The sequence below is a fragment of the Lithobates pipiens genome, unplaced genomic scaffold (assembly GCF_037356315.1).
Source record: "Lithobates pipiens isolate NorthernLeopardFrog02 unplaced genomic scaffold, aLitPip1_a1.2 Scaffold_25, whole genome shotgun sequence".
In the NCBI taxonomy this organism is placed as follows: Eukaryota; Metazoa; Chordata; class Amphibia; order Anura; family Ranidae; genus Lithobates; species Lithobates pipiens.
Genome location: NW_027507787.1, coordinates 94,358,596 through 94,369,015, shown reverse-complemented (window position 1 = coordinate 94,369,015; position 10,420 = coordinate 94,358,596).

Here is a 10,420-nt window from a genome sequence, read left to right as displayed (position 1 = left end):
GGAGGGCCTAAAAACAAAATCATCTAGATAATGAATTAAAAATTGTGAACCGGAAATGGCAAAAACTACCCACTCTAAAATGAAGAGAAAGACTCAAAATAAAAGCAAGACAAGGAACAACCCATAGGTAAACATTTATCAAAATAAAAATCATCAGTAAAGAAAAAACCCAAGGGAATTAAAAGATAAAGGATTAATGGGAAGTAAGCGAAAAAGCTGACTTGACATCCGCCTTTGCTAAAATAGCTCCCTTCCCCAACATTCTTTACTTTACTAGAGCACCTCCAAAAGAAGCATATGAAACTGATGACATACTCTCATCAATTTGGTCATTAAGGGAATTGCCTTTGGGAAAAGATAAGTGATGAATTAATCTAAAATAATTATTTTCCTTTTTTTTTTTTTTTTTGGAACTACACCTAAAGGAGAAATCCTGAAATTTGAAAACTGAGGGAAAGAAAAGGGGAATTTGAAAACGGGGGGAAAGAAAAGTTGCCACCCTTCCTTCTGAAATTTCAAAATTAACCTTATCTAAAACTACTTGAGGAAATTCAGATACTGATTTGAATTATTAACTATGGTACAACCCTGACCTTGAAATATAGGCAATAAAAAAACATCCCTAAAACCTACAATGAGAAGATGGGCCTTCAACTTGTCTGGAAATGCCTGAAGCCATGGGAGCATGTTTGCTAATATCACTGGTGTGTGTGCTGTTTGAAAAATCTCCAGATTACAAATTTGTTGCTGTTTTTTTTTTTTTTTTACTTCTGACGAAATGCCTCATCAAAATTAAACCATGCCACTTAATGTCTAAGGCCGCGTACACACGGGCGGATTGTCTGGCCAACTAAGTTCGTCAGACAATCCGACAGACAATCCGTCCTACTTTTGAATGAACGGACTTGACCACACACGATGAGCAGACAGTCCGCCGAAAGCTTGCGCGATGACGTGTACGGCACGTACGACGGGACTAGAAATTCGACGTCCAATACACTGCAATGCAACCTTCGGCCATGTAAATCCTTTCTGAGCATGCGCCATACTTAGTCCGTCGAACTAGCCTACTCACGAGCGGATTGTCCACTGAAACCAAGTTTGGACGGACAATATTACGGAAATTCCGAAAGACTTAGTCCGCCAGACTGTCCGCTGAAAAAGTCCGCTGAAGCCCACACATGAGCGGATTGTCCGCTGAAACACGTTTCAGCGGACTAAGTTGGACGGACAATCCTCTCGTGTTTACGCGGCCTAAGTGTTGAAATAAACCCGTACTTTTTTCAGGTGATATTTCACATAAAACACCCGCAAAAATACAAAACGCCTATAACCAGTTATTAAAAAAAAAAATAATAATAATTTTTTGATACAGGTCTACGTCTGTCGTCATCCTTTTATTTTTTTTTATATATTTTTTTTAATAATAAAATCTTTAGCGGAAGGAAAAATGAAAGAATATCTAAAAATTCCCCCCGCCAAATTTTTCCTTAACAACCTGACACAAATGAAATCCCAACGGAAAAATATCACAGGGCATGGACTCCTTTAAACAAATTTCCAGCAAGTTTTGTGATTTAGCATTACTATAATACACATTGATATTCTGTTCTAAATGAATTGGCAAAGCTGGAGTGCCATTAGCAGAGACGCCACTAGGTGGCGACCAAACTTCCATAGCTGAAACGAGGCTAAAACATTACTTATAGCTGGCTGACAAAACGATTTCTGAATAGCTAATTCTTTAGACACTTTAGATAATAGTACCATTTAATAATTCATTAACAGAAGGTTCATACATACCTGCACTCCCTTGATGTAAAGCAGGCCCACTATCAAGCCCTGCTTCAGTGAAAGGCAGCATGGTCGGTTGCCTAGGTGATGCCTGACGCTGTGGAAGGGGAGACCACTCCCTCAGAGAGGTTGCTCCGCCTTCCATACCACCTCTGGCCCCAACCACCGCTTCAGACGTGGATGCTCTTCCGCTCAGCTGGCCGCTCTGCCTGCCCGCTCCAAGCCTTCCCCCGCCCACCTGCCCTCTGGTATGGTCCTGAGAAGGACCAGCTTTTCTGAATAGCAGGGCGCGGCGGGTAGGCGAATAGCTCTGGCGGGGGTTGCGCTTCTTTTTCGCCGCCCCATCCGACCGAACCGGGGGCGGCGCTTCCTTGCTGACGCGCTGGCTCCTCCTCCACATCTTCGGGATCCGCTTCTTCCTGACGCAGCGACAGCTCCCAGGCTTCCACCGCTGACCACTCTCCTCTTCTTTCCTCCGGACCAGGATGGCTGACAGGCGGTGTAGCTCCCACCTGAGCCTCTTGACACGACCGGCGGGTAGGTCTAGGCATTGGCGAATCCAGGCTTCCCTCATCTCTCAGCCTCAGAAGAGACTGTTTGTTCAGGACAGAACCCAGAGAGAACACCACAGCTCTTCTTCTGAGGCGAATGAGCCCCCTCAGCAGAACCTCCTTTATATAGCCCCAAGAAAACTGGTTTAAACCAGTTCTTCCCAGGCTTTTTTACATGTCATGAAGAGGGGTCACCTGTACCCCTCCTCAAAAACATGTGACTAACAGCTGTTTCCCCGCTGGCCACAGGCTCTGCAGGGGAACTTGAAACAGCTGATCCAGCCGCTCTCCCATGAGGAAAAGGGGGGGCAAGAAACTGCCCTCTCCCTTTTCCTGTCATTCTTTTCATTTACAATTGTTCATAACATTTTGTACAATACATGAAAATGCAATTACAAAGCAGAGTGCATCCATTAAATAGGTGGTCATTTTGATGCAGCCATGCTCAAGTTTACCATACTCGTACATTGACATATGAAATACATGTAGCACCCTCTACCAATAGGTAGGTGCTAGTAAGGTTTATTTTACTAGGTTATCCAGCACAGGTAAATTTGGGCAGGCTTATGCTGCTTGTGTGGCCTGTCTGTTTCAGAGGAGAATGTTCTAGAAAAGGGGCTGGGCCTGTAACTGCAGTGGCAGGCAGCTCGTGTGTGAGCCCTGACCAATCCCCAATCAATGATTTGCAAGTTGGGCTGGCTGGATACAGTAGTCCATATTTCCTAGAAGATATGCTTTTAACCCACTGGGCCTCCAGGGAGAGATTCTACAGGCCACAGGCATAGTAGCAGCGAGCAACCAGAGCCAGTAGAGAGGCTTATTCAAAGTTGTTCCGGCAGATTTTGAATTCGCCCCAAACACCGCATATTGTTCGGTGTTCGCCCGAACATCCAAACAACCAAAGTTCGGCCTGAACTTATGCTCGGGCTGAACCATTCACCCAACTCTAGTTTTGAGTGTTTTCTGGTTCGTCCTCCTCTACAGCCTCTCCTGTGAGTTCTTTTTCTGGATGATGATGCTGAAGGAGGACTGGGCACTTAAAAAGGAGAAGTTGGAAGATCTGTGAGGGAGGATACAGTGTGAATTGTTAAGGCCAAGTGAATAAAGGGACCCGGTGATATGGTGTTGTGATACATGTGCTCCATGGATTCAGATGATGCATTGCCTATAGGAGTAACTGGTGAAAGGATAGGCCAATCAGCTTTATTAAGACTGGTAGGGGGAACTGTTGCTATGGTAAAAGGATCTCTATAGCAATTGGAAGCAAGGGGGCCATTGTTGCATAGTATATGAGGCTTAAGAGAAGAAGAGTGTACAGGTTGAGAAGAGCTGGGTCTAAAGGTCAGGTCCTGTGTATTCCTAATGTTGTGAGACGAGGATGGTCTATTCTAGAACTGACTGAGAGCAGTGATTAGATCACCACTCTTATCGGTAGTATTTTTCTTATTTTTATTACAGTAATTATATTTGAGAGTATTGTGGTTATTACGAGATAATTGTGAGAAACAGAAAGCTGAAGGTGGTGGATCTTGCCTCTGGTATCTATCGGAGATGATGGGACTAAAGGGTTGTAGGTTCATCAGAGGAAGGAGAGGATGATTGACAAGTGAGGAACAAGATGGTCTGGAAAAATTTGAGGAATGCTAATTGTGACAGACCTAGCCAGGACAGAGGCTTTTGGAGGGGACTGAATGTTAGCCTCTTGCATACTGATCATGGGCCCTGTCATTTGGGGGAACGGTGCTCTTTGTGAGAAGGTTTTCTTGGATTTGCCCAAAGACTATTCTTGGTTCTTAATTCTGAACAGTAGATGGTCATTGAAAGAACTGATCACATTGACCTCCGGAAACGGACTGTCTGGTCACCTAGACTGCCTAAAGTTTCGTCACACTAATGAATATAGGTAGGGGCTAAGGGTATTGATGATGTAGCGGCCAAATTGGAATAGTTTTTTATTCCAAGTGGAGGGAATGGGTACTTTTTGGCCAAGGATTTCTTCTGCTATTTTTCCTTGATGGTTAAGTTTATCAAGCCTATTGCTTATATAAAAAATAAGTATTCCAATCCATTTAGCCGTGCAAAACTCTGAAAAATTGGCCCATTCTTTTGTGCCATCATTCAAAAAATGGGAGAATCTTTCATGACTCTCAGGCCTCTGGGTGAGAGCTTGGTGTCAATTAGGGATGAGCCGAACACCCCTCAGTTCGCACCAGAACCTGCGAACGGACCGAAAATTTGCGTAAACTATGGGACTCGAACGTTCAAAATCAAAAGTGCTCATTTTAAAGGCTAATATGCAAGTTATTGTCCTAAAAAGGGTTTGGGGACCCGGCTCCTGCCCCAGGGGACATGTATCAATGCAAAAAAAATCTGCTGTTTTTTCGGGAGCACTGATTTTAATGATGCTTTAAGTGGAAAAAAAGTGAAATATTCCTTTAAATATCGTGCCTGGGGGGTGTCTATAGTATGCCTGTGAAGTGGCGCATTTTTATCATGTTTAGAACAGTCCCTGCACAAAATGACATTTCTAACTGAAAAAAGTCATTTAAAACTGCTTGCGGTTTTAATGTAATGTCTGGTCCCAGCAATATGGATGAAAATCATTGAGAAAAATGGCATGGGTACACCCCCCCCCCCGCCAATTACTAGCCCCTTTGGGTCTTGTATGGATATTAAGGGGAACCCCGTACCCAAATTAAAAAAAGGAAAGGTGTCGGGCCCCCAGGTCCTATATACTCAGAACAGCAGTATACAGACGGTTGTTAAGTATAATCTGTTTGTAATTTTGCAAGTAGGAGACGTTTGTAAGTTGGATGTTTGAAAGTAGGGGCATGCCCTATATGCTCTGCAGAAATTTGGACCTAAGGTGTTGGTGTTGCCACAACACTGTAAGCCCTCAAAGTGACTCTTGGTGGGCGCTGGAACACCCTGCTGTGAACTATTATATCAAGAATTGTAATTACATGCCATTGTTGCACAGTGGTAGAAAAATTGGGCCTTTGGTGGTGGTGGTGCTGGTGCCATAACACTGTAAGTCCTCACAGTTACTCTCGGTGGGTGCTGGAACGGCCCTGCTGTGAAATATTATATCAAGAATTGTAATTACATGCACCCGTTGAACAGGGGCAGAAAAATTGGACCTTAGGCACTGGTGCAACGACACTGCAACCCCTCACAGATACTCTAGTTGGAGCGCAGGAATGAGCCCTGCTGCAAAGTATTGCATCAAAAATTGTAATTACACGCTCCTGTTAAACAGGGGCTTAAAAATTGGGTCTTAGCCACTGGTGGCAGCACCCTGAACCAAAAATGTTCTTCCAAGCTATCAGCAGGATCATTGAGGAGGAAGAGGATAGTCACTCAGCATAATAGGATAATCACTCAGCATCAGCATAGCCAGTCTTGAAGGGATCTGACATTTAAAAAAAAAATATTCGATTACATCAGCTTCAGGTGCTTGGTAGCTGGTGGTGATCCAAGACTGATTCATTTTTATGAAAGTCAGTCGATCAACCGAGTCGGTGGACAGGCGCACCCTGTGATTGGTTGCAAAGCCTCCAGCAGCACTGAATGTGCATTCCGAAAGAACGCTGGGTGCAGGACAGGCCAGTAGCTCAATTGCATACTGTGCAAGCTCTGGCCAGTGATCCATCCTCAAGACCCAGTAACCCAGAGGATTTTCGATGGGAAAGGTGTCCAAGTCTGATCTTGCCCCTAGGTATTCCTGCACCATGTAAATCAGACGCTGGCGATGGTTACTGGAACCGATCATACCTTGGGGCTGCGGACTAAAAAATTGTCTGAACACATCGGTCAGACGGACACCTTCTCCACCGATCCTTCTGTAACTGACCGAAGCATCAGCAACACATTGTCCAGGACTAGGAATTTTTCTAACCTCCCAGTCTCTGGGAATGCATTGCACAGACCATTCTGCAAGGTCTCCCGAAGATGTCTCATCCTCTGCTCCCTCTGTGACGGCAAGATAAGGTCTGCAACCTTACCCTTGTAACGTGGCTCAAGGAGAGTGGCCAGCCAGTAATGATCTCTCTCCTTGATCCGATGAATACGAGGTTCCTTCCGCAGGCTTTGCAGGATCAGGGAGGCCATGCAGCGTAGGTTAGCTGAGGCATTCGGTCTGCAGTCCTCTGGGTCACTAAGGACGACATGATCCGCAGCCACCTCCTCCCAGCCACATACAAGTCCACAGGTTTCTTCGGACTGTAAATGATCCCTAAAAGACTGCTGCTGATGCTGAGGGCCAGGCTCCACCTCCATGCTGACACAATCCTCCTCCTCCTCCTTCTTGTCCTCTTCCTGTGTGATCGGCGAGCCAGCAGGAACACTGTCTGGATAAAGGGGGCCTTGAGAGGCAAGAAAGTCCTCCTATTCCTGCCTCTGTTCTGCTTCAAGTGCCCTGTCCATTATTCCATCAAGTGTGTGCTCCAACAGTTGGACAAGAGGGACAGTGTCCCTGATGCATGCACTGTCACTGCTCACCATCCTTGTGGCCTCCTCAAATGGTGACAGGACAGAGCATGCATCCCTGATCATGGCCCACTGGCGTGGGGAAAAAAAACAAGCTCCCCTGACCCTGTCCTGGTGCCGTAGTCGCACAGGTACTCATTGATGGCCTTCTTCTGTGTGTGCAGCTGCTGCAGCATGGCCAACATTGAGTTCCACCAGGTGGGCATGTCACAGATTAGGCGGCCCTTGGGCAGATTCAATTCCTTTTGGAGGTCAGCCAGCCGAGCACTGGCATTATATGACTGGCGGAAATGCACACAGCGGTACAAAGGGTAAACCGCGCTACTCAAACAACAAAAGAAAACAACCTATAAGCAGCAACCCTAATCGTAATACTCCGATATCAAACTAAATAGGTGAACAAAATGAGCTGCGCTAAAAACAAATTAAAAATTAAAAATTAATCAAACACCTAAAACCTAATCAACCTATACAAATAAACGTGAAAAACAATATTGATTTGACAAAAAATATGATTAGTAAATAGTATACATGAATACTATCATATCATCATAGAGTGAATAAAGTGTATACTAGATCTAAATTGAAATTAGTATAAATAATATAGAAAACACCCACAATAATTAATATAAATTGAAACAAAAATAATAATGTGTGCTAAATCTAAACGAATAATATTAACAAAAATAATATTCAAAAACCATAAAGAGTTAATATGTGATGAAGAAAAAAATGATTTTTTAGTCCAAAAAATATTATTGATTCTTCAAACTTGATATTAAGGTGCAAAAATATCCACAAATGTGTGTTTATAGAGAATATTAAAAACAATCCTCCACCAGTGAGAAGAGGGGCCGCTTACCAGAGCTTTAGATCCCAGTGTTAGTGAGATCAATAAGGCAACAGCACAGAGGTTTCTGGGTGAACCGTCACAGGCATCCCACCATCTACATCTCCAATACGAGGGCTTCAATCGAGGAACGAAGGTGTCGTAGATTGCTGACACCACGCTGTCTCTATCTCCAGTACAAAGCCTCCAGTCAGGGAACGAGGGTATCGTGGATCATATATAAAAGATCAAAGACACTCGCATAGCGTAAAACCACTTGATTTAATAAAGTAGAATTTAAAAAATTTACACTCACATGCGAAAAGAAAAAACAATCACATAAAAAACGAGCCGGCCGGACTCGTGTGCCGCCCGCACTTCCTGGAAATGCACACAGACTTTCCTGGCCTGCCTCATGACATCCTGTAAGCCGGGTACCTGCCCAAGAACCACTGCACCACCAAGTTAAGGACGTGAACCAGACAGGGCACATTGGTCAGTTGTCCCTGTCGGAGGGCAGAGAGGGAGTTGGTGCCACGGTCGCAAACCACCATTCCTGGCTTAAGCTGGTGTGGTGTCAACCACCTCTCAGCCTGCCTCTGCAGAGCTGACAGAATCTGTGCCCCAGTGTGGCTCCTGTCCCCCAAGCACACCAGCGCAAGCACGGCATGGCATCTGTTTGCCTGCGTACTTGCGTAGCCCCTTGAACGCCTACAGAGCACCGCTGGTTCCGAGGACAAAGCACAGGAAGAGGCCATGGAGGGAAAAGAAGAGGAGGGGGTGGAGGAGAGAGGTGTGTCACAATCACCAGTAGTAGCATTTTGGAGGCGTGGTGGAGGAACAACCTCCAACACTACTGCACCTTGTCCTGCATCCTTCCCAGCTGCCAGAAGAGTCACCCAATGCGCCGTGAAAGATAGGTAACATCCCTGCCCATGCCTGCTGGACCATGAGTCAGCAGTAATATGCACCTTACCACTGACCGCCCTGACCAGCGAGGGATGGACATTGCCTTCCACATGCTGGTAGAGAGCCGGAATCGCCTTCCTTGAGAAAAATTGGCGTTTGGGAACCTGCCACATTGCACAAACTCACGGAAGGGGGCAGAGTCTACCAACTGAAAAGGCAGCAGTTGAAGTGCTAGCAATTTAGCCAAGCTAGCATTCAACCGCTGGGCATGTGGATGGCTGGCAGTGAACTTCTTTCGGTGGGGCAGCAGCTGGGGCAGGGAAATTTGCCTGGTACAATCGGACGTCGGTGTACTGATAGCCGATTGCCCGCAAGTACTTGGCTGTGACACACCTAATTCTACACCTTCATTCCTCTCAGTGGAGGTTTCAGAGAGGACTGAAAGTATATTGGGGTTGGAGATCCCAGCTGATGAGGAGCAAGGAGAGGTCTGCTTTGCTCTTTGCTGTGGGTCTTTTAGGTACGCTTGCCAACAAACTGCATGGCAGGTCGACATATGTCTGGTCAAGCATGTTGTGCCTAATCGGTTGATGTTTTGGCCATGCGAGATACGCTTGAGACATATGTTGCAAATAGCAGCAGTGTGATCTGATGCACTCGATCCTAAAAAAGGTCCACTCCAAAGAACTTTTGGAATAACGCGCAGAGGCAGTGCCCTGCACAGGCGGAGCTCTGCAGTGTGATGCAGTCGGTGTGCTGCCCTTAAGCTGGCCCCTGGAGGGCATCCTGCCTCGTTGGAGATGTGCCTCCTCCTCCCCCTCCTCTCTCCTATCAGGCACCCATGTGGAATCAGTGACCTCATCATCCCCTCCCTCCTCATCACTGGAGCAAACCTGGCTGTATGCTGCAGCTGGGGAAACATGACTGCCAGATTGCTGTCCTTCTTGGGCATCCCCTCTCTCTGGGCTCACGTTACTGCCTTCCTCTGGCTGGGTATCATCATCAGAGCCTTCAAAACGCTGGCCATCCTCATGCAGCATGTACCCAACACTGTGCTCAAACAGTTTGGGGGACTCCTCAGGAGGAGGACATGGTGGGGCTAGGGAAGGAGTGACTGATGCCATTGAGACAAGGGAAGAGGCTGTGTTGGCAGCTGCTTTGCCAGTACCCTGAGCCTGGGTTAGAAAGGATGAGGAGGATGAGGAGGGCTTGGTCATTCACTCTACCAAGTCTTCGGCATGTTGTGGCTCAACACGTCCAGCTGCCGAAAATAAGGACAAGCGTGTCCCATGGCCAAGTGCTGATGAGGATGCACCGTGTCCACGGCCAGCACTGTTGCCTGTAGACACAGAGCCTGCTTTCCCTCTTTTATTGGCTCATGACTGTCTGCTTCTCCTTGTTGGCCTTCCAGACATACTAATGGCCTGCAGGGAGATGTAGCTGCACAAAGTTTGGACGTATATACTGATTATACTGCAGCTAGCAGAATCAACTGCCTGCCTGTAGTATTATTATTATGAAAACACCAGCAATTGGGGTAGCTTTAAGTGCACACTGTGCAGATGATACAGTACACAAACTGTAATTACTGCAGCTGCCTGCGGTATAGGATCATCAGAACACCAGCAACTGGGGTAGCTTTAGGTGCACACTGTGCACATGACACAGTACACCGACTGTAATTGCTACAGCTGCCTGCGGATAGGATCAGCAGAACACCAGCAATTGGGGTAGCTTTAGCTGTACACAGTGCAAGTGGCACAATACACTGACTGTAATTGCTACAGCTGCCTGTAGTATAGTACCAGCAGAACACCAGCAATTGGGCTAGTTTTAGGTGTACACTGTG